This window comes from Chrysochloris asiatica, unplaced genomic scaffold, assembly GCF_000296735.1.
Source record: "Chrysochloris asiatica unplaced genomic scaffold, ChrAsi1.0 scaffold00053, whole genome shotgun sequence".
In the NCBI taxonomy this organism is placed as follows: Eukaryota; Metazoa; Chordata; class Mammalia; order Afrosoricida; family Chrysochloridae; genus Chrysochloris; species Chrysochloris asiatica.
The window spans coordinates 7,311,290-7,337,177 of record NW_006408571.1 but is presented as its reverse complement, the minus strand read 5'-3'; positions in this window follow the sequence as shown (position 1 = coordinate 7,337,177).

Below are 25,888 nucleotides of genomic sequence, written 5' to 3'. Positions count from 1 at the left end.
TTTTTTTTTTTTTTTTAATCTTCCTCTAGTCGAGTTCTGATCATCCTGCCATTGAAGCTAGGTCCGATGGGCACTATCTGCAAGTTTGCATGTTCTTGTGCACCTCCCCTCACTTCATATCAGCTAGATGCTTTCCTCTCAACTCTAGCCCTCTGTGGCTATGTCCATGTCCATGGGCTCAGGAATTCCTAAATATCTTACCCTTTGCATGGCTATTTTAAATGGTACTGCTTTCCTAATGTCTTTTTCAGTGCTGTTAGTATAGAGGAATCCAGCTGCTTTTTTATGTTGATCTTGTACCTTCCACTGTGCTGAATCTTCCAACAAGGTCCAGTAGTTTGTTTATTTTTTTTGCTGAGTCTTTGGGGTTTTCTATATATAGGATCATATTGTCTGCAAATAGAGTTCTACTTCCTTTTCACTAATTTGAATGCTTTTAATTTCCCTATCTTGCCTTCCATGTATATCTCTGAATGAGACTTGCAACACAATATTGAATAGGAGTGGTGACAAAGGGCATCTTTGTCTTGTTCCTGTTTGTAAAGGGAAGATTTTCAATTTCTTTCCATTGAGAGTGATGTTGGCTGTTGGTTTGCATATATGCTCTTAATAATGCTGAGGAATTTCCCTTCAATTCCTACTTTGTTGAGTGTTTTTTTGTTTTTGTTTTTTTTAATCAGGAATGAATGCTGGATTTTGTCAAATGTCTTTTTTGCATCAATCAATATGATCATGTGGTTCTTTTCTTTTTTATTATTTATATGGCAGATTACATTGATTGTTTTTATAATGTTGAACCATCCTTGGATCCCTGATATGAATCCCACCTGTTCATGACGTATGGTTTTTTTTGCTGTGTTGTTGAATTCTGTTGGCTAGGATTTTATTGAAAATTTTTGCATCTATGTTCATGAGGGACATTGGTTTATAATTTTCTTTCACTGTGATATGTCCTTCCCTGGTTTGGGTTTGGCAGTTATGCTTCCTTCATAGAATGTATTAGGACAATTTCCATTCTTTTCTATATTCCAGAATAATTTGAGTAGCATTGATGACAGCTTTTCCTTGAACGTTTGGTAAAACTCACCAGTGACGCTATCTGGACCTGGACTTTTTTTGGTTGTGAGTTTTTTGATGACTTGATCAATTTCTTCTTTTTTTATGGGTCTGTCCAAGTTTTCTACTTCATTCTGTGTCAATTTAGGTAGGTCTGGTTTTCTAAAAAAGTATCCATTTCTTCTAAGTTTTCAAATTTGTTGGATTACAATTCTTCATAGTATTCTGTTACTATCCTTTTGTTTCCATTGGTTCTATTGTGACATCACCCATGTGGTTTCTTATGCATATTCTTCATGTCTTCTCCCTCTTTTCTTTTGTTAGGTTTGCCAATGGTTTGTCAATTACATTAATCCTTTCAAAGAACCAGCTTCTTGCCCTGTTGATTTTTTCTATAGTTTTTCTGTTTTCTATCTTATTTCTGCTGTAATCTTTATTATTTCTTTTCTTCTGGTGTCTGTAGCTCACTCTGTTGATTTATTTCTAATTGCTGGATATGATATGTTAATGTGTTCATTTTTATTCTTTCTTATTTATGGATGTGTGCATTTATTACAATAAATTTTCCTCTTAGCCCTGCTTTCATTGTGTCTCAAAGATTTGGGTATGTTGTGCTTTCATTCTCCTATGATTCTAAGAGCTTTGTAAATTCATGTTTTATTTCTTCTACTACCCAGCCACTTTTCAGCAGGGTGTTATTCAGCTTCTATGTATTTTACTTTATTTCCTTGGTCTTTATATTGGTTGGTTTCTAATTTTATAGCATTGTGGTCTGAAAAGATGCTTTGTAGTATTTTGACGTTTGCAAATGCATGGAAGCTTGTTTTGTGGCCTAAGACGTAGTCTATTCTGGAGAATGTTCCATGTGTATTGTGCTGTTGTTGGTTTGAATGCTCTGTACACATCTATGAGGTCAAGGTGGTTGATTGAGTTGTTTAGTTCCTCTGTATCTTTTTCAAGTTTCTTTCTGGTTGTTCTAGCCTTTTTTGAAAGTGGCGTATTAAAATCCCCCACTATTATTATAGCTTTGTCTATTTCTTTCTTCAATTCTAGTAGGGCTTGCTTTATATATCTTAGGGCTCTTTCATTGAGAGAATAGATATTTGTTATGATTATGTCATCTTGTTTAATCATGAGATAATGTCCTTCTTTATATCTTAAGCTGGTTTTTGCCTTAAAGTTTATTGCCACTCCTGCTTATTTTTTATTGCAAATAGCTTGGTATATATATATATATATTTTTTTTTTTTTCCCCCATCCTTTAACTTTTAATCTGTTTTTGTCTTTTTGTGTAAAGAATGTCTCTTGCAAACAACATATTGAAGGGTCTTGTTTTCTTATCCATTCTGCCACTCTCTGTCTCTTAACTGGGGCATTTAGTCCATTGACATTCAATGTAATTATTGATAGGTATGAATTTATTCCTGTCATTATATTAGTTTTTTGCTTTTTTTTTTTTTTTGGTGTCGATTGATTCCTTTGTTCTGCATGCCTTCTGATGCTGAGTTAATGTTTTTAGTGTACTTTCTTGTCAGTTTCCTCTTAGTTTTAATGTTCCCATGTTCTTCTTGGATCTTCATTTTCTTGATATGCATTGAAGTATTCATTTTTTTTGCCATTACCCTATAATCTACTAACTTTTTCTTCCTTTAAGATAATCTATTTTACCCTGCAATCTACCTGACCTCCTCACCACCAGGATCTCTTTTCCTATATTTCCCCTTTCTTTGGCATTCTCCTTATTTTGCTCTGTAACTGACCTCCCAGGTCCTCTGAATTTGCCATTGTAATTTTGTTCTGTTCTGGACTCTTCTGTCTGAGTGGTGTTGCCACATGTGTCAATTTCTTTCTGTTGTGTGTTTTTGTTGGTTTTCAGTCCAAATAATTCCCTTTAGGATGTTTTGAAGTGCTGGGTTGGCTTTGACAAAATCTCATGTGAAAGTCAAATTTTTCTGTTTATCTTGGAATGTTTTAATTGCACTGACATATTTTATTGACAGCTTTACTGGGTAGACAACTCTTGGTTGGCAGTTTTTTGTTTTGTTTTGTTTTGTTTTTAGGGATTTTATGTATGTCCCCATTGCCTTCTTACCTGCATGGTTTCTGCTGAGAGATAAGAGCTTAATCTTATTTGCTTGCCTTTGTAAGTAATACTTCTCTTTTCCCTAGCTGCTTTTAGGATTCTCTCCTTCTCTTTGCTTTTGCAGAGCTTAAATAAGATATTTCTTGGTGATTTTGTTTTGGTGTCTATCCTTCCTGGGGGTTCATTGAGCTTCTTGAATTCTGATCTTTTCATCCTTCTAGATGTTAGGGAAATTTTCTTCCATCAGATCCACAACTATATGCTCTGTAGACTTATGTGATTCTATTGAATGATGCAGAAAGCATCAGAAGAACATGGAAGAAATATACAGAGTTACTGTACTATAAACAAAAATGGTCATTTTTCAACCATTTTAAGAGGCAGGATATAATCAGGTACCAATGGTATTGAAGGAAGAAATCCAATGTGAACTGAAGGCAATGAAAAATAACAAGAATCCAGGAATCAATGGAGTACAAATTGAAATCTGATAACAAATAGATATAGCACCAGAGTCACTCACTTATTGCCGGGGTCTGACCTCGACATAGTTGTGTTGTTCACAAGTGTTTGGTTCACGAGGAGGGGAGATCCAGCGGCGATAGGGATAGCAAAAGAATACACAGACAAACAGAAGGAGGGAGACAATGAGGCACCCCAAAGCCAGGGTGGATACATCACTGGTGGGCAGGCTTGGGACTACAGGCATCATGGCCTCTGCAGGCAGCGACTCACTGCCCTGCAATCTTTACTGCATGCCTTCCAACCAGTAATGCACAGCAATCTTTACTCCAAGCCTTCCAACCAGTAATGCACACCTGGGGAGGCTCGGGCCTCTGCTTTATTCAGGGAGGAGCTTCACACCAAGCGGGGAGGGATCTTTACAGAAGAAGAATGGTATTATTCAGACAAGACAATCTTTAAGATAAGTTAAGCCAGTAAACCTTACTTAAACCAATATTCCTTTCTTCCTTACTGGGTTTAACCTTCACTTGGATCAAACTGATTGAACCCAGGGTGGTCCGAGGGCATTGCCCTCATTGTCCTTAATCCTGTATTCCCAGAATTTACCGCTCCACCCCAAGTGAATATACCCCTGGCAGTTCCTCTCCAGAGCCTCCCTGCTTAATCCCAGTAAACCTGTCCTTGTTCGTCCTCTGAGGAAGTTTTACTGCCTTGGTTCTAGGGGGAAAATCTTGACCTTAGAAACTTAGAGGAATATTGCATTTCTCTGTGGACATCCAGGGCTCATGTTTGGAATTAAATAAATATAACTGAACACTAAGATGAAAAACAATTTGCTATTAACTGTCAAGTGGCTAGATCAGTTACACTAGGGCCTACAGGGCCTCAAACCTCTGCAAGGTCTGCAACAACTTATCTTTGCCAAGAAATTGGGAAGACAGCTACTTGGTCACCTTATTGGAAGAGATCCATATTTGTGATGATTCCAAACAGAGTTAATACAAGAGAATTTGTAAGTCATAGGACAATATCATTAATATCCCATGCAAGTAAAATTTTGCTGAAGATTATTAAAATATGTATGACATAGTAATTCAAAAATGGCTGTAACAGGAAACTGACAGAGGTTCAAGTTGGATTCAGATGAGGATGTGGAATGAGGAATATCACTGATGATATCAGGTGGATCTTGGCTGAAAGAAGAGAAAACCAGAAAAATGTTTACCTGTGTTTTACTGACTATATAAAGTCTTGGTTTGACTGTGTGTGGATTATAATACTACTGTGGAGAATGAGTATCCTGGGACTCTTAATTGTGCTCATGAGGAATCTGTACATAGACCAACAAGCAGTGCTTTAAAAAGAATAAGGAGACACTGAATGGTTTCAAATCAGGAAAGGTGTAATTCATGATTGTAGTCTTTCACCATACTTATTCAATTCATATGGTAAGCAATCAATCTTAAAAGTTGAATTATATTAAGATGAACATGGCATCAGGATTGTAGGAAGACTCATTAACAAACAGCAATATGCAGATGATACAACCTTTCTGGCTGAAAGCAAACAGGATTTAAAATACTGTTGAAGATTAAAGACCACAGCCTTCAGTATTAGCTGCACCTCAATGTAAAGAAAACAAATATCCTCACCACTGAATCAATAAATAACATCATGATAAATGGAAAGAGGATTAATGTTGTTAAAGATTTCATTTTGCTTGAATCCACCATCAACACTCATGGAGCAGCAGTCAAGAAATTAAACGACATATTGCATTAGGCATGTCTGCTGCACAAGACCTTTTTAAAGTGTTCAAAAGCAAAGATGTCAGTTTGAGGACTGAAGTGCACCTGATCTAAGCCATGATATTTTCAATAGCTTCATATTCATGTGAAAGTGGGACAATGAATAAGGAAGACCATAGAAGAATTGTTTCATTTGAGTTATGTTGTAGCATAAAAATATTAAAGGTACCATGATTTTCCAGAAGAAAAACATATTTGTGTAAGAATAAGTACAACCATAATGTTCCTTAGAAGCCAAGATTGCCAGACTTCACTTCTCATACTTTAGACATATTATACAGAAAGACCAGTCCCTGGACAATGACATAATGCTTGGTAAAGTGGAAGAACAGCAAAAAATGGGGAGACCCCCAACGAGATGGATTGACACAATGTCTACAATAATAAGTTCAAACATTGCAGCGATTATGTAAATGGTGCAGGACCAGGCAGGATTTTGTTCTGCTATACAGGGTTGTCATGAGTTTGAATCCACTCGACAACACATAACAGCAATATCTATGTATGTATGCATGTATGTATGTATGTATGGATGTACGTATCTATCTATCTATCATATATTTATATATAGAGAGAGTTCTTGTGTGGCGCTGTGGGCTAATGAGTCAGACTGCATAGTTGTTTGAACTTCAAGGTCGGTGTTTCAAGCTCACCAGCTGCTCCTTGGAAACCCTATACAGGGTTGCTATGGGTCAGAATAAACTCGATAGCATTTAATAGCAACAACAGCATATATACACATTTAAGGAACTCTGGTAACATAGTGGTTACGAATCGGGCTGTGAACCTTAAGGTCAGCAGTTTGAAACTACTAGCTGTTCTGCAGCAGAAAGATGAGACTTTCTGCACCCATAAAGATTTACAACCACAGAAATCTTGTGCAGGGTCTCTATGAGTCAGAACCGACTCCACAGCATATAACCACCACCACCATATATATGTTTATATTTATATTGATATAGATATATAATTTCCTGTGGTGAAATTACAAGGTAAGTCTTAGGGTGGTGTGTAGGATGTATACCGTACACCAATCATTAATTGCAAATGTAAAGAGCCCTGGTAATAAGGCTGCTGACCACAAGGCCAGCAGTTTGAATCCACCAGCCACTCTGCAGGAGAAAGATAAGGCTTTCTGCTCCCATAAAGATTTACAGTCTCAGAAACCCTGTGCAGTGTTGCTATGAGTCAGAACAGATTCAAAGGCACACAACAGAAGCAGCAGTTTCAAGCATAAGTAAGTGTAAGATAAGCACTGGATTGCTACCTACAAGGTGAGATTGTCTACTCTCGTCAAGATTTACAGTCTCAGAAACCCCATATAAGGTAGCTATGATTCAGAACTGACTTTATGGCAGTGAGTTTTTAGTTTCTATTTATATGCTTTTACTTGGATTTTGAGTTTCAAGTATAAATTGTTTATCCAATTACTTTATAAAACTTCAAAGAGGCTAACATTTTGATGTTGAATATTTCTCTTTGTAATTGTGGTAATAAGAAGAGTTAAGGAGGGAAACAAGACTCAGGTAAGTCTTATGGCCCTGGAGCTCCTTATGCATTAGTGATAGGAATCTGCTCTGTGGGGACCTCATTTGACAAGTCTGCATAAGAAATTATTGCTTCAATATTTATTTCTCTAATTCTCTGTGTCTAATTTAATGACTCATTCGACATGCTCATAATTCCTGAGATGATATTAGAAAACTGTTTTATAATTGTCCTTCAATTCTTACATGGTATTTAAATTCTTGGCCAGTATGTATAACAGATATTCAGATGTTATAATTTGAAACTTAACTACTTGGTGACAAAATGAAGTAAGTTTGAATATATATTTAACATAGTACAATGAAATAATTTTGATTTGCCTAAAGTATTGGATTTTCAACAAATGATGCTTCTGTTCATTAACCAAATGGTACTAAAAATACCAATAAACTTTAGGAACACTTAAGTGCCTCAGGAAGCAAGCCCAGGTCTGGAACATATTTTTAGATAACTAGACTTCTGAATCTTCTACAACTATTAGGGCTACATTTTTAATGAAAGACATCTGCACTAGTGTTATCTCCATGACCTAGAAACCAATCATATGTCAGTCTTAGTTGTAACTACATGACTTGGTTGTAACTACAACTACATGGTTGTAACTCATGACTTCAGTTAGTTAATTAAAACATCTCATTGCTCTAAGAAACATTGAATTTAGTAATGGTGCTATTCACGCATATAGAAAAACACAAAATAACAGTGTTTCAAACTATCCTGTGTTGGCATATTCCCTTAAATTGAAATGTCTTTCAATTATAACTACAAAAATACCAAATACATTTTATAAACTTTTTATGCAAATTATATGTTCAGATTAATTTTCAAAACATCAGCTTCACATAATCCTTAGGTACTACTGCATTAGAAGTCAAAAATGTTTGATCGAGAAGGGCTGTTTTATAATTATCCTGTCCCCCCGGTTATAATTGTATTACATAAATATATATTGAACTTTTTAGTACAACCTGCTTCCATAGATTTGCACATGTTCCTAGTAATTTCATAAGCAAATAAAATATTAATTAATTAGTCTAGAACAGATTACAACATATCGTGCTACAGAAAGTCAGAAAAGCAGGTCCTAATTCCTTCGTAAGACAAGAGTCAGAAAGAAAATTTCAATTGGTCAAGACACCTATTATTGGTTCGATAAAACAAAGCCAGGCGTGTTCTATTTTTTTACCCAGGATTAGATTTTTTTTGGTTTGAGTTTCATTCATTCTCAAGGTTTGTCATAAATCATTAATATTTACAATTGTGTTATTTCTGTAAAGAAGGTTAAGTTTTGAGTGTGAGAATAACGAAAAAAGGCAAATAAAAAATGAACATATTTCTTTTCATCTGTTTTCTCTTCTTCCCCATCTCCCTCATTCTCTTTGCTGCTTTTCTTCTTCCCGTTCTCCCATCCTTCCCTCCTTCCTTTCCCCTTTCTTTCTTATTAAAAATGTATTGCATTTGTATTGCTGATCATCAAAATTCATTTCTTCCAGAATCCAGGTAACACATTATTTTCCCAATAGCTGTATTGTTTATGAAGATTTTTATAGTTGCTCATCTAGAATCAAGTTTATTTCTGAAAATATAGAGCAGGATAGGATTCAAGTCAGAGTTGACATTTTGTAGAGAAATTTCACAATTTAGAGTAGATTTGTCTCCCATTGTGATAGTATGACAGAAAAAAATCATACTAGGATTGAGGGTTCAGATTGGCTTCCCTGAGAAGTATAACCACTCCAACTACTGAAGTATTTCCTATGTTCTAGACAAAAAAAAAAATTAAAAGGAAAGGAACAATATGAAGAAAAGCATAAAGGCAAAATGCGTCCAGAATCATGACAAGGTACTTTGAGAAGCTCTTTGATGATAAAGGAGTCCCAGGGTGAGACAAATGGTTTAAAGCTCTGATACTAAACTGAAAGACTGACATTTCAAACCTACCCAGAGGCACCCTGAGAAAAAGGCTAGCAACCCACTTCCTAAAAGTCATAGCCTTTGAAAATCCTCTGAAGCACAGTTCACCTCTGACACACATGAGAATGCCACGAATATGAACCCATTACCAGGCAACTGGTTTACATTGTTTGTTTGTTTGTTTAAATCACATCTGTTCTGATTCATAGTTTATCATTATTAGCCATATAAAGATAAGGAAGAAAATCTTTTCCTGTGCAATTTGATTAAATTCTTTCTAGTCATTTAGAGCTATGGAGGATGAAAATTCTATTCCCCTTTGCATATATTATTATAATAAACCTTGAAGAGTCAAGTGGGCATGCTGTTTTTACCTTGTGAAATATAGATAAATTTCCATCAGAGATACTTTCTTTGGGGATTTTCACTGACTCGTACATTTCATTTACACTTGCTGTATAATCAGAGAGTATCTAGCGAACTTTCCTGAGGCTTTTCTAACGAGGTTAGTGTGAATGTTAACAGCTGTTTGAAATTCTGTGTTCCGTTAAAAAAATCATTTATTATTATTTTTTCATTGAGTATGGGCAAAGACTAATTAAAAATTGATAATAGATTTTCTGTGACTGAGTCACATGTCATGGGACCCAATTCAGTTCAATTAAATCCATTATCACTTTGCAGTTACAATTCTGGGTGTTTTGTGCTGTCTTTTCTTGTTAGGCTATCTTTCACTTTCACTTTACCTAATAAGATAATTGTACTACCATTTAAGATATTCAAAAAATAAAATTGAATATACGATTTCTGCTGAGCAGTTATTCTATATACATGTATGATATAGAAAAAAAACAAATCTCCCAATTAAGATATTTTTAATGACTGCATAATATAATCCTGGTGTGGTGCTGTAGGATAAAGCATGGAGTACTAGCCACATAGTTGGCAGTTCAAATCCACCAGTCACTTCTCAGAAACTAGTCAGAACAGACTTCATGGCATTTAACAACAACAACATAACAATACATTCTAGAACTCAAAACAATGGTCATTACTATACCAAAAAGCTTGCATTGTTTGCATTTTACTATATTTATTTCCCTACTCTATAACTCTTGTTGTTTTAGGTACTGTCAGTTGGTTCTGACTCATAGTGACCCTATATTCAACCAAAGGGGATATTCCCCCATCCTGCTCCTTCATCACAATTATTCTTATGTTTGAACCCATTGTGGAAGTCACTGTTTCAATACATCTAGTTAAGGAACTTTCTCTTGTTCACTGACTCCTTATTTTACCAACTATAATATTCATCATGGATTCGTCCCTGCTGATAACATGTCCAAAGTCCATGAAATGGAGTCTTGCCTTCCTCCCTTCTCAGGATCATTCTGTCTGTATTTTTTCCAAAACAGATTTGCTCATTCTTTTGATGGTCACACCTATATTTAATATTCATCGCCAACACCATAATTCAAAAGCATCCATTTTTCTTCAGTCTCCCTTATTTATGAACCAGTTTTCTTATGCATATGTTGTTGCTGTTGTGAAGTGCCTTCAAATCGGTTCTGACCCATAGCGAACCTGTATAGGGTTTCCGAGGAGCAGCTGGTGAGCTTGAACCATCGACCTTGAAGTTCAAATGGCTTTGCAGTCTGGCGCATTAACCCACAGTGCCACGCCAGGACTCACTTCAAAATACCATGACTCGGGTCACTTGCAAAGACCACTCTTTTAATCTGCAAAGACCACTCTTTGCTTTTTAACAGTTAAAACCAGATTCAAATCAGAAATATGCAGATGTTATTTTACGGAGTCCTGGTGTGGTGCTGTGGTCTAATGCGTCAGACTGCAAAGTCATTTGAACTGCAAGGACGGTGGTTAAAGCTCACCAGCTGCTCCTTGGAAACCCTATACAGGGTCACTATGGGTCAGAATTGACTTGACGGCACTTAAAAACAACAATTTTACTTAAATTGCACATTATTGTTGTTAAGTGCCATCAAGTCAGTTCTGAATCATAGCAACTTGGTAAAGGGTTTCCAAGAAACACTAGATGGATTTAAACTGCTGATCTTGTGGTTTGCAGTCCAGTGATTATTCTATAGTATTGCATCAGGACTTCATTATTTGTATACTTGTTGTTAAAGTGCTGTGGGGTCAGTCCAACTCATAATGACCCTGCATGGGGTTTACAAGAATCAGCTGGTGGGTTTGAACTTCCAACCTAACGGCTAACAGTCAAGTGCTTATCTTATAGCACCAGACCAGGACACTAGGAACCTAAGAAAAACAAAATCCCCCTGGGCTAATCTGAAGTGTGTGTGTGTGTGTGTGTGTGTGTGTGTATGTGTTTGTGTATTTTCTCCCCAAGATATTCTAGTGCCACAAGCTCTGGAAATGGATGCCAATTATTCCAAATATTAATTATGGTGATGTTATAATGGGAGTCCTGGGGTGGCACTGTAGAATAAGCACTGGACCACATGGTCAGCTTGAACCACAAAGCTGGCTGTTCAAAACACACCAGGTACTCTTCAGAAACCCTATACAGGGTCACTATGAGTTACAACTGACTTGACAACACTTAACAACTTAGCAACAACAATAGTATACTGATATAAACTCTGCATGATGTCTGCTTTAAACCACTAGTAATTGAGAAGGAAGAAGTATAGGAAAGAAGCAAAAGACAATAGCTTTCCTAAGAACCCTCCAGGTTTTTTGATGGATGAGAAAAGCAGACACGCAAAAGCCTGGGTGAAATAGGTGCAAAGTAAATGAACAAGTGATGAAATTACATCTGAAGCTTATTGAAGTCTTCCTTTGCTGGCTGGTACTCCAAGCAATTATGTGAATGTTTCGACAGTATTAATAGGATTCCTGAGTTAAGTGAAACTGTGGTGCCAATTTGTGTTAAAATTTTGTTAAATATCTTACGTCCATGGTCACTACAATGTGAAAAAATATCCAAGCACGTGAATATTTTTCAAGACATACAGTCCTGGTCTACCCCAGTGAGGTCTAATTTCCCTAAGTGTGTTCTTAAAATAGAGGAGTAAGTAATCGTGTTAAATATAGGAAAAGATAACACGGATTTTTCTAATACCTACAAGAAATATATATATTTTTTTAAATTCAGTAATTCAAAGCTAGAAGAAACCTAAGGTTTTTGTTTTGTTTTGTTTTTCTTCTAATTTTAAAGATGGACACAAAGGAATGGAAAACTTTTGGAGTGGGATTCTAAGTCAACATTTGTTGTTGTTAAGTGCCATCGAGTAGGTTCTGACCCATAGTGATCCTGTATAGGGATTCCAGGAGCAGACGGTGATCTAGAGCCACCCACCTTGTGGTTCAAAGCCACATTACAGTCCAGCGCCTAAATTCATAGTGTCACACCAGGACTCTGATAAACTGACAGTAGGTTAGCCCAAAATGTAACATTTAATATGCTATACGTAATATGTAATATGATAATTTCATTAAAATATTTAAGAAACTGAATCATATCATCTTTATCTATAAATTTAGGATTGGAATGACATACCTCACAGGGGTTTCACAGTCATTAAGTGGAGCAAAATGCACGTTAAGAAACTAACAATATTCACATTAAATATTCAATAAAAGTTTGTTTATCGCTTTCTTTACCACATATCTGAAAATAGTAGCTATATTGATTCCAGATCCCAGCTTTCAAAACTTGGAAACTGGGGTACTTTTACTCTGTTTTGTACTGGTGTGGCCACCACTCGTCTGTCAGTTTGTCGTACTATGGTGGTCTATGAGTTGCTGTGATTCTGGAAGATATGCCAGAGGTATTTTAAATACTAGCAAGGTTACCCATGGTGGACAGATTTCAGATAAGCTTCCAGGTGAAGACAGACTAGGAAGAAGGAGTGACTAACTATTTCCGAATATCTAGTCACTGAAAACCTTATGAATAGCAGAGAAACACTGTTAGATATAGTGCCAGAAAATGAGCACTTCTGGTGGAAAGCACTCAAAATGTGACTGTGGAAGAGCTGCCTCCTCAAAATAGAGTTGACCATAATGATGTGAATGGAGTAAAGCCTGTGGGAGTAGAGCCCACAGGGTCTTTATCTGATGGTGGGGAACAACTCAAAATGAAGAGAAACAGCTGTAACATCCATTAGTAATCAGAACATGGAATGTACGAAGCTTGAATCTAGGAAAATTGGAGATTGTCAAAAATGAAATGGAATGCTTAAAAGTCGCTATCTTAGGCATTAGTACGCTGAAATGGACTGGTATTGGCCATTTTGAATCTGACAACCATATGGTTTACTATGCCGGAAATGACAAATTGAAGAGGAATGGTGTTGCATTCATTGTCAAAAAGGACATATCCAGATCAGTCATGAGCTACAATGGTGTCTGTGATAGGATAATATCTACGCACCTACAGGGAAGACCAGTTAACAGTACTCTTTTTCAAATTTATGCACGAACCACTAAAGCCAGTGAGGATGAAATAAAAGACTTCTACCAACTTCTTTGATCTGAAATTGATCAAACATGCAATCAAGATGTATTGATCAATTTTGGTGATTGGAATGCAGAGGTTGGGAGCAAAGAGGGAGGATCAATTGTTGGAAAATATGGCCTTGGTGATACAAATGATGCTGGATATCGCGTGATAGAATTCTGCAAAATCAATTATTTGTTCATTGCAAATACCTTCTTTAGACAGCATAAGAGACAATTGTACACATGAACCTCACTAGATGGAATACACAGAAATCAAATGGAGAAAAGATTGAATTGTCAATGACTTCATTCTTGGATCAATCATCAACACTCATAGAAGCAGCAGTCAAGAAATCAAATGACGTATTGCATTAGGCAAATCTGTTGCACAAGACCTTTTTAAAGTGTTGAAGAGCAAAGATGTCAGCTTGAGGACTAAGGTGCACCTGCCCCTAACCATGGTATGTTCAATAACTTCATATGCATGTGAAACCTGGACATTGAATAAGGAAGACCTTAGAAGAATGGATGCTTTTGAGTTATGGTGCTGGAGGAGAATATTGAGTGCCATGGGCAGTGTAGCCAGAGTGCTACTTGTAGGCCAGGATGGCCAAAATTTGTCTCTCATATTTCGGACATATTGTTAGGAGGGACCAGTTGCTGTAGAAGGATATCATGTTTGGTAAGGTAGAGGGTCATAGAAAAAGAGGACGACCCCAGTGAGATGGATTTGCAATGCGTCAGTATCAATGGGCTTAAGTGTGGCAACAACTGTGATGTTGGCCTATGACTAGGCAGTGTTTCGTTCTGTTGTACATAGGGTCATTATGAGTAGGCACTGACTCAATGGCACCTAACAACAACAACAACAACATGTTTCATACATTCCACATTCAGATTATTAGTGTATATTTGCAACTTTTTCTTATCATTTTGCATCTTCCCACATCAGCAAGTAAGATCTTAAAAGTTTTACTCTAACCACATCTAATTTTTGAGGCAGGTCTTCCTCTGTCATACTTTGAGTGTTTTCCAACCTGAGGGGCATGGATATTGGAGATAAAAGTTACAGAAAAGATTTTTGTAGCCATCCACCACCAAAGTTATAACTGCAGAGTTGTTCTTAGCGAGGAAAATATTGCAACATATATTATTACATAAAATTAAGGGCCTAAAATTATATGCAATCACTGCATTTTTCTCTTGAGTTTTATTTTGGGTACTATCATAATTTTGAATAAAAAATAAAATAAAATAGGTGTGGGAGAAAAGTGTTGTAAGACAACTATCTTTGGGTTCTCTAGAGAAACAGAACCAGAAAATTAGAGAGATTTTGAGGAGTTAGATTGTAGAATTTCGGGAAGCTGTTAAGTCTAAATGAGTTCCAGTAGCTAAGAAGTTAAACACTCATCTGTTAACCTGAGACTGGAGGTTTGAACTCACCATTTCACTCCATAGAGGAAAGATGTAGTAATCTTTTTCCATAAAGATTGTTGTTGTTGTTAACTGCTGTCAGTCAGTTCTGACACATAGTGATCCTGTATAGGGTTTCTGAGGAACAGTCAGTGAGCTTGAACCGCTGAACTTGCAGTTCAAACCAACTTTATAGTCCAGCACATTTACCCATAGCTCCACACCACACCCTGGGAAATCCTGTGAGGCAGTTTTCCTCTGTCTTGTAAGGCTTTCTTGACTGTATTTTTTATGAAAGCATGTCACCAGTTCTTTCTTCTAAAGGTGCATTGGATAAGTTTCAGCCACAAACCTTTAGGTTAGTTGTTGTTTTTATTGCTGATGTTATCAACTCTGTTCAGACTCATAGTGACTCTGTATAGGATTGCTGAGGAGTGGGTGGTGGGTTTGAACCATCAACCTTTCTGTTAACAGTCCATTGCTTATTCTACTGAGTCACACCAATCAAGTGAAATAATTTATTACACACTTAGTTTAATGCTCTGCTATCATCATTAGGAGTCCTGGTGTGGCGCTGTGGGCTAAAGAGTCAGACTGCAAAGTTATTTGAACTGCAAGCTCAGTCGCTTGCTCCTTGGAAACCCTATACATGGTCGCTATGGATCAGAAATTGACTGGGTAGCATTTAACAGCAACAACATCATCACCTTTATTTCCTAATACATTTTGGACAATGAGGCCCACACTTTCATTTTGCACTCAAAATTATGTTGATAATTTTACACTCATGCTCACATAATTGCATTTTTCCTCTTGCCCATGTAGATAAAAAGAAAGTAGCATGTGCTTCTCCCCGCTCTAACATGTTAGCTTCTTTTCTTTACTTTGGAAATAAATGAGTTAAACTGATTATGACCATTAGTAAGCAACCTTCTTAAGACCTCATGACATGTATGTTCAGAAGCAGGGTGGAAGGGTCTGAAGTGTACAGAGGTTTTGTATTAAAAAGTAGTTTAAAATATTTACACTTTAGTTAAAGATTCATAACCAAAACTCATATGTTAGATAGTGGGGTTTGACTGACATATATTTTAAATTTGTTATCACATATTCATTAAGGAGATACCTGGATAGAAAGTAATGAGGAGTTGAAATCATTTGTCTCTTTGTCACAAACCACTAAAAAACTCACTGCTATATAGTCAAGAAAATAGTATGATTCATTTGGCTACTTAAACATTCAAATATTATTAAAACAGATAATATTATTTATGCAATGAAGATCAAATATATGCATCATTACAATACATTCATAGTTTTAACATGGGTTCAAGAGAAAATCTTTCTCAATTGTTAATTTTATTAATAAAATGAAATTTTTAATTTGAAATATATATATGTACATATTTAACATTTGCAGTCATTTTTGCTGTATTGCAGTATCAAACTTATTCTTTTTCCTATTTTTACATATTTAAATAATAATACTGAAGTGCAGCATGAATTTTTTAAAGTTCATATACCAAGTATATCTACCAATGAATTTTCAGATAATGACCAAAGGCAGGAAGATTTTTAATCACTAACTAGAAGTCCTATTATGTTCCTTTCTAACCATTAACCCTTGGAAAGAGTAACCACTATCCTGATGTCTGAAAAATTGCTCTATTGCCTCTTTTGATATATGTATATATATGATCAGAATCATATTGTATGCACACTTTTGTGACTGGATTTCTTTGTTCAATATCATGTTTGTGAGATTCATTTATGTTGTCATGGGTGTCAATAGTTCATTCAATTCTTAATTGACTGATAATAAACTTTGTTGTTGATGTTAGTTGCCATCAAGTGGTTTCTGATGCATAAAGACTACGTACAACAGAACAATACACTGCTTGCAATCCTCACAATGACTGCTATGCTTGAGCCCGTCGCCGATGACACTGTGCTAATCCATCTAGTAAGGGATCTCTCTCTTTTTCACCTAGCCTCCACTTTAAGGAGCTTTGGTAGCGTAGTTGTTATGAGTCGGGCTGCTGACTTCAAGGACAGCAGTTTGAAACTACCAGCAGTTCAGCGAGAAAAAGATGAGACTTTCGGCTCGCGTAAAGATTTACATGCTAGGAAATGTTATGCCAAGTTGCTATGAGTCAGAACCGACTCCAAGGCACAGCACACAACCACTTTACCAAGCATTATGCCCTTCTACGGGGACTAGATCCTCTTGATAATATGTCTGAGAGACAAAGTCTGATTATTTGGACTTCTAAAGAGCATTCTGATTGTACTTCTTCAAGCACAAATATGGTGGTTCTTCTGACAGTTCCTGGTACTTTCAAATTTCTTTTCTAATACCATAACTTCAATGCGTCAATTTTTCTATCATCTTCCTTATTCATTGTCCTAGTTTCACATGCATATGAGGCTATTCAAAATACTGTGGTTTGGGTCTGGCACACCTTAGTCTCAGACTGACATTTTTGTTCTTTAAAGAGGTCTTGTGCAGAAGATTTGCCTGATGCATTACATCGTTTGTTTTCTTAACTGTTGCTTCCATGAGTGTTGATGGTGGATCCAACAAAATAAAGTCTTTGATAACTTCAAACTTTTCTCCATTTATCATGATGTTATTTATTGCTCCAGTGGTGACGATATCTGTTTTCTTTACATTGAGGTGCAATACATACAGAAGACACTGATCTTTGATCTTCATCAATAATTATTTTAAGTGCTCTTCAATTTCAGCAGGCAAGGTTGTATCACCTGAATATTGAAGGTTGTTAATGAATGCTCCTCCAATCGTGATGCCACATTTTTCTTCATATACTCCAGCTTCTCTTAGATTATTTGCTCAGCATACAGATTGAATAAGCACTATGAAAGAATACAACCTTGGCACACGCAGTTACTGATTTTAAACTACTGTATCAATATATAACTTACTTATTCACTTAAATAAAATTGTACAGTTGTTATTGTTGTTTAGAGCTGTTGATTAACTCATAGTGACCCTGTTCCTGAGGAGAGACTGGAGGGTTTGAACCATCAGCCCTGGGGTTAGTAGGCCAGCACTTAAGCTACAGTGTCACATCATGTGTACTATCAGACCAGATTAATGAAAAATAAAAGACAATTTGAACTACACTTGAAATAGAATGTTCTTATGCAGACATTTATCATAATGAGCTTATTTTTATGTAAGATGAGGTCTTGTCAAGACTTTTTTCAGGAATGCTATTGTCATGGCAACACAGAACTTATATAATAGTGGCCAGATTTCTCATAGACATCTAAAGTCCTTATTTATATAAAGAGTATTTTAGAAGTTTCCACAGTTTGATTTGCTTGTCAGTATAAGACCAGGCAACATCCCTTAATGTTTTCTAGCACTGCCTCATGAGGTATTTAAATACATTTTGATAGAAATATCAGGGCAAACATTATGCTTATTCAAAACTGCTCCAAGTATTTTGAATTTGATTCATTTAAGCATAGCATTTTTCTTGTATAGATAAAGTCATATCCTCAGGGTTTTCTCACAGCTCTCTGTGCTTTTACAATAGTTAGTATATTGATATTTATTCAGAAAAAATCAATATTTCCTTTAGAGCATCCAACTGTGTCCATCACTTAATTCATCTAATAACACATTAAATGATATAATGATATTTAGCCACAAGCATTTTATTTTATTAATTATTTCATAAATAAATGAACAAACTAGACAGATGGTTTAGTCAAATATTTTATTCCTTGAATAGTCATCATTTCTCAAACCAATATTTCATATTGCTTTTACTATATCCCCCTACATTTCTTGATAGAAATGAATTATGACAACATTCTCCAAACTTTTCCACTTCCCACTTTAATTTGTTTTAACAGTGGCTCTTATTGATTGATTGTTTGAGTTATCATTTATTTATTATTTTGCATTCATTCAATAAATAATTTCGGGGATCACACTCTGCGACAATCCCCATTCTGTGAAGTGGAAACACAAATACTATCTACAGGACTTTTTATTACTATAATTAATAACTCTTGAATTTGTAAATTATATGACCATATCAAACCGGGTTCAATCAGAACCACTAGAAGATTTATAAATAATGAGATATATTATAAGGATGTGACTTTTCTTAATGGAGGAATCTGGCTAAATAGCTTATAAAAGGCCATTTCTCTTTTCGGTACTGGCATGCTGTTAGGAGCAGAAATTAGATGGAAATCAGGGGAAGCAGCAAAAACTGGAACCTGCAAACTTGTACAGGAACTATGAGGACAAGTTGAAACTTGCAATGGCATGTCACCCCTCCTTCATCTTTGATGATTGAACTGTCCTAAAGTAGAAGCTGACACCTGCCATCATTGTTGGTTCAAGAATCAAAGAAACTAAAGTTGGAAGCTCTGTCAGGAGCCAGAGTAGCTGTAGTACTGGATGCTTTCTTGTGTCAATAGCAGAGCCAGTAGATAAGCCACAGTGAGTTGCAATAGTGCCTTTTGCCCTGCACTGAACTTCCATTTCTAAATAGTAGCTGTAGCTTCTCATATACTTCCAAGCCATACATTAGATGTTGTTTGAAGCTTTATGCTAGCCCAGAGGTATGTAATGAAAGAAATCCTGCAAATTTTGGTAGACACAATAAACTTTGCCACATATACGTATTGCTGTGAGTAGTAGTTGTAATAATTAGCAAATCAGATATGGCATCAACCTTCATGGAATTTAACATTTAGAGAGTTATAGAGGTAATTTAAGAAATAAATATATGTATGGACCTCACTTACTATTACACTAAGGTTGATCTGTCCTTATAGACTAGGCACCATTCCAGAGAAGGAGCCACTTAACTATATTTCATTATTTTTTAATTGTTTTAAAGTAGGTAGTTGTTCTGAAAGTGTGGAACTAATCTAATAGTTCCTGTGTTAAAATTAATGTCTTTAATTATTGTTGCCAATTGTTCTCAAGTTGGTTACTTCTAGTCAGTTCCGACTCACTGTACTCTGTAAAGGGTTTTCAAGGAGTGGCTAGTGAGTTTGAAACATTGACCTTTCAGTTTAAAGCTATCTTGCATACCAGTGCATAACCCTGCAGTGCCAATAAATAGACTTAATTACATACTGTCTAATCCTTTCTGCTTCTCCAAGCCTTAATTCCTTGAATGTTCCAGGATAGAATAGTTTCTGACTAATACCTTCATAATTATAATAAAATATGGGCAAATTGAAGCAGTTTCAAATAAAATATCCACAGTAAGAAAACGAGATTTGTGTAACATTGGGAATCATACTGCCCCTAATGGTTCAAATTATATATGACATTTATATTTGTTTCTAATTGTATTAATTCAAATTATAGAAGAGTGGGATTTATTATTAGTTTGCTTTTAAGTGCCATTGAGTTTGTTCTGATTCATAGAGACCCTGTTACATAGTGAGGGGCTAAAAGGCCCACACAATCATTTGGTCTGACCTTGCCAAGGCAACCTCAGTTCTAGTCATCACATTAAGGATAAGTTAATTCAATGTTGACCAAATAAAACAGGCTAGATTTAAACTGATAATTTTATATGGCCCCCGAGTGATGTTAAAATTTTGGCAGGAAAAAAAAAGCTTCCCCACCCCTGCATAGCATTTCCAAGATTTTAAATCTTTGCTGGAGCAGAAAATCTCTTATTTCTCCCTCAGAGCAACTGGAAACTCAAATCATGGGTCTTGTGGTTTGCAGTCCAGTGCTTAACTTAAGGAGACACAATGTTCCTATTATCAGTTTAGGACTCTAAAATATAAAACTTTCTTTATGCAGTTTTGTAGGCATGAACTATTTCAGAACAGTGTCCCTAACATGTTTCAATTTTTTTTTTTTTTCATTTATAGCATAGCATTTATGGCAACAGACATTTTTTACCAATTGCCTATTGTCTGCTATTCCCTATAAGAATGTAAGCACATCATCAGTAAGGGTATTTGTCTGTTTTGTTCACCGGTATTTCTAAAGTACTAGTGTGGCACTGTAGGATACACATTGGATCACAAGGCTGGTTTGAATTGTGACATTGGAGGTTCAAAGTAACAAGCTTTTCCTCGGATACCCTATTCAGGGTCACTATGTGTCAGAAATAACTCAACAGCACTTAACAAGAACAAAAACAACAGAACTAAAGCATTAAGAAAAATTATTAGTACTAATAAACTGTTGTTGTTAGGTGCCATCGAGTCAGTACTGACCCATAGTGATCTTATGCACAGCAGAATGAAACACTGCCCAATCCTGGGCCAACCTCACTACTGTTGCCACGCTTGAGTCCATCGATGCTGCCACTTGGCCAATCCATCTCATTGGGGGTCTTGCTCTTTTTCTCTGACCTTCCACCTTACCAAACATGATATCCTTCTCCAGCGACTGGTCCCTCCTGACAATATGTCCAAAGTATGAGAGACGAAGTTTGGCCATCTTGGCCTCTAAGGAGCACTCTGGCTGCACTTCTTCCAAAATGGATCTATTGATTCTTTTGGAAGCCCATGCACTTTCAATATTCTCCTCCAATATCAATTAACTCGAAGGCATCAATTCTTCTACGGTCTTCCTTATTCACTGTCCAGCTTTCGCATGCATATGAGGTTATGGAAAATACCATGGCTTGGGTCAGGCACACCTTAGTCCTCAAGGACATCTTTGTTTTTCAAACACTTTGAAAAGGTCGTGTGCAGCAGATTTGCCTAATGCAATATGTCATCTAATCTCTTGACTGCTGCTTCCGTGAGGGTTGCTAGTTGATTCAAGAAGAATGAATAGTACTAATAAATAGTTGTTTAATAAAATTTAATTTGTATATAGAATATCTATCTATATAAATATATAAAGCATCAGTTCAATAACACTTTTTCATCACCTATCACTCCATTTTTCACAAAATATAAGCAGCAGGTATTTATTTACAGGCAAACAAGCAAAAGCATAATCTGACAATTATTCTATATTTGGGTTTTGTACTGATTTATATATAGCTATCACAGGTTAGGAATGATTTATATGTGATATCTATCACAGGTATGGCACTGTAGCACTAGACTGTGAATTACAAGATCAACAGTTCAAACCCACCAGCTGCTCCTTGGAAACCTTACGTAGGGTTGCTATGAGTTGGAACCAACTCAATGGCACTCAACAACAACAAAATAATTACAGTTTAAGCAATTATTTGCCTGGTCCTGCACTAGTGAATTGATCATCAAGATTCCAAACGGATATACATAGGAGAGAGTCATTGGGAAACATTACTATGGAAACGAGAGAACAAGGAAAACAACAAGAGCAACAGAAAGTGACTCACCTTCAACTTGAATGGGCAGCTAAGGAAAATCAGATATATGGGCATGTACACTAGCATGAAAGAGAGAAAAAGAGAGAGAGAGAGAGATCTTAAAAAATAAATTCTTTATTTCATGTAATTGGAGACAATGGAGTCACAGAATAAGAACAGGTAACATAAGAAAGGAAATAAGAAAATGAAAGTGCTCTTAGTTTGCATATTTAAAAACAATATTTTAAAAAATCTGCCCAAAATATAAAGATGAGTATGCATATTGTATACATTTGTTGTATATATGTATACATTTTTTGTTATTGTTAAGTGCTGTCTAGTATAGCGTTTCTGAGGAGTAGCTGCTGGGTTTCAATCACCAACCTTGCAGTTCAAACTAACCTTTTGGTCCAGTGCATTACTCTGCAGTGCTACACCATAACTTCAGATGATGGTGGTGGTTGTGTGCCATGGAGTCCGTTTCAACTCATAATGACCCTGCATAGGGCTTCTGAGGCTGCAAATTGTTACAGGAGCAGAAAGCCTCGTCTTTCTTCCACAGAGCAGCTGGAAGTTTCTCAATGCTGACCTTGGGGTTACCAGAACTCCAGATATAAATAAATACAATAAAACTTAAGAAAAAATAGAAAGCACACATTATGAATAAAATATATTAAATATACAACTATTAGAAATTCCACAAAGATATAAAAGGTAGAACAAATGTCAGAAAATTATCAAGGACTGGGAAATTAAAGGAAGAAGCAGTATTTAAAACTGAAAATAAGTATTTTTAAATATCTTACCTACCTCATAACAGAAAGAAAAAAAAAAATCTAGTAAAATCCCTATGAGAGCTCACTAAATGAAAGATTAATATACAATTCTAAAACTTCAAGATAGAAAAGTTTCTTCAAAGCTGCACACATCAAGCTAGCACTAGAACTCTCCTGAGCAAATTGAACATCATAAGACAATGCCTTAATAACTTTTTTATTATGTTATTAAGTGCCGTCGAGTTGGTTCCGACCGACCCATAGCAACCCTGCGTAGGGTTTCTAAGGAGTGACTGGTGAGCTTGAACTGTTGACCTTGCAGTTCAAATGGCTTTGCAGTCTGGCGCATTAACCCACAGTGCCACACTAATCTAGATTTCCACATTCAGAAAAATTCTCAATCAGGTATGAAAGTAGATAAAGATGACTTCTGACACATCTTCTTAGAATGTTTCTTGAGGATGTACTCAATTACACTGAAATCAATCATTAAGAAATGAAGACAAGAGCTCCAGAAAACAGTGGCTCTAATCCAAAGATACAGAGCCTATTGTTAATTGGAAGGTCAGCTGTTTTGATCCACTAGCAGCTCACAGGAAAAATATGGGGGAGTGCTCTTATGCACTACAGCAATGGAGCTAACGTTTTTGGAATCTGGAGATGCAATAGTAGTTGGTTTCAGAATGGTATAAATTCATCAGGACAAGAAATCAAATGGACAGGATTGGGAACAGTAGAATCAGAAATTTATAGAGGGAAATTTTCAGGAAAGTGGAAGGGATAAAAAGTAAAAAATTCACTGAAATGAAAACCATGGCTGAGATTTTGTAGAATAGCTATATAATCCACTGACTTGGAGTCGATTCCATCTCATTGTGATCCTATAAGTGTACACCCCAAATACATCTAATCAACCCCAATTCATTGTGACTCTATATAGGATGTCTGAAACTGTAAATCTTTATGGGAGCAGATAAAACAAACAAAAACAGTGCCATAGGCAGTTTTAACTCATAGAAAACCTATGCAGGGTTTCTAAGGCTATAAATAAGGTTGTAAATCTTTATGGGAACAGAAATCCTCCCCTTGCTGCTGCAAAGTGAATGGTGGATTTGAACTATTGACCTTGTGGTTAGCAGTCCTACCCATAATCCATTAGGATACCAGGATGGAAGCAGGTAACCTTATCTTTCTCCTTTGGAGCAGCTGGCAGGTTTAAAGCCGTGTCTTTGTAATTAGCAGTCCAATGCTTATGGCACAGTGCCACCAGGTATGTTGTGGTCAAGTGGCGTCTAGTCGATTCCAACTCATAGCAACCCTGTATTTCTGAGAGCAGCTGGTGGGTTTGAACCACTGACTTTGCATTTCAAACTGACCTTACTGTCCATTGCTTATCCTATAGCACCATACCAGTACTCCTCCACCAGCCTATAGGTGGCTACATTATGGAGTAATGAAAGAAAAACACAGAGTCTTTTATCATTGAATAGTTTCTTGATAGATAGAGTGAACAGCTGTGCTGTTGCTATGACTATGATTTTTTTTTTTTTTTTTTGTAGGTGTTAAGTGCCTTAGAGTCATTTCTGACCCATAATGCATAGGATTTCTGAGGAGAAGTTTATGAGTTTGAACCAATGACTTTGCAGTTGAAACTGACTTCTCAGTACAGCACATTAACCCACAGTGCCATACCAGGACTCTTTGATTATGATATAGAGGCAAGATTAAAATTGGCTTTCATTTGAATTGATTCAATTTTACAAAGTGTAGAATTTTGAATAATGTAAATCTTATTTAGCATATTTTAAGAACATTTTTGACAAGAGTAAAAATGTAATATAATAATCATTTTCATATCATCCACATAAGGAATATAGGGAAATAATTAGTATATATTTAGAGTTATTATCTGTCTCCAAAATGTGCATAATTAATTTCATTAGATATATTAATTGATGCTTTTTAATAGAAGTACTTTTCAGAAGTACAATTTGAATTTACTTCTCACTGATTATGGCTTTACATTTTATGTATAGATTGGGATTATGCCAAATCTACTGCCATCAAGTTGATTCCAGTTCATAACACCCACATAGGACAGAGTAGAACTGTCCTATATAGATTTCCAAGGCTATAAATCTGATGGAAATGTCTCTTTAAAAAAAGTTACATAATTTTAGTTTTTTTAGCAATTTTTTTAAGCAAAAATTGGCATTACTTGTTTTGGGAGCAGGCATAGGAAATGGAATGGCAAGAGTGGATTTGGTGGCAGACTAGGCAAAGAGGCTGTGCAGACCTCCTTCAGCAAATACACAGAAAAATCAGATGAAACAGATTCAAAGGACAGTTCCAGAACTCTGAACATCAGATAAAAGGATAAATAACTGGATCTAGTGCTTACCAGGAGTAATATTTAGAAAGAAGGTGACTTCTGATTTGGGGTGGCCAACATGTCCTGCTGCAACCATTTTGAATGTAAATGAGAAGATAAGAGGGATGAGAGAGCACTCCCATTGAAGATACATTCCAGAAATTTGCAGAGACAAATGTGAGATAATTTTTCACTCCTTTTCTTTTTTTTCTGTCTACTCATGTCTGCTCTGGTGAACTGAGGGGAGACCGGGATAAGTAGACACCCCCATGGAAGGTTCTACACTAAGTGCAATTAAAAATGAGCAAGAACATAAAAAATAACCTCTGATAGAAATACCATTTGATCCAGCAATTCTGTTACTTGGTATTTACCCTCAAGAAAAATGCGCCACAACACATGAAGATATATGCACTCCAATGTTCATAGCTGCACTATTTACAATAGTAAAAAGATGGAGACAGCAAAGTGCCCATCAACTGAAGAATGGATAAACAAACTGTGGTACATACACACAATGGAGTACTATGCTACATTGAAAAATAACAAGGAAGCTGCATGCCACTTCCTAACATGGATTAACCTTAAGAACATTATGTTGAGTGAAATTAGTCAATCGCAAAAGGAAAATTACTGCATAGGACCACTAC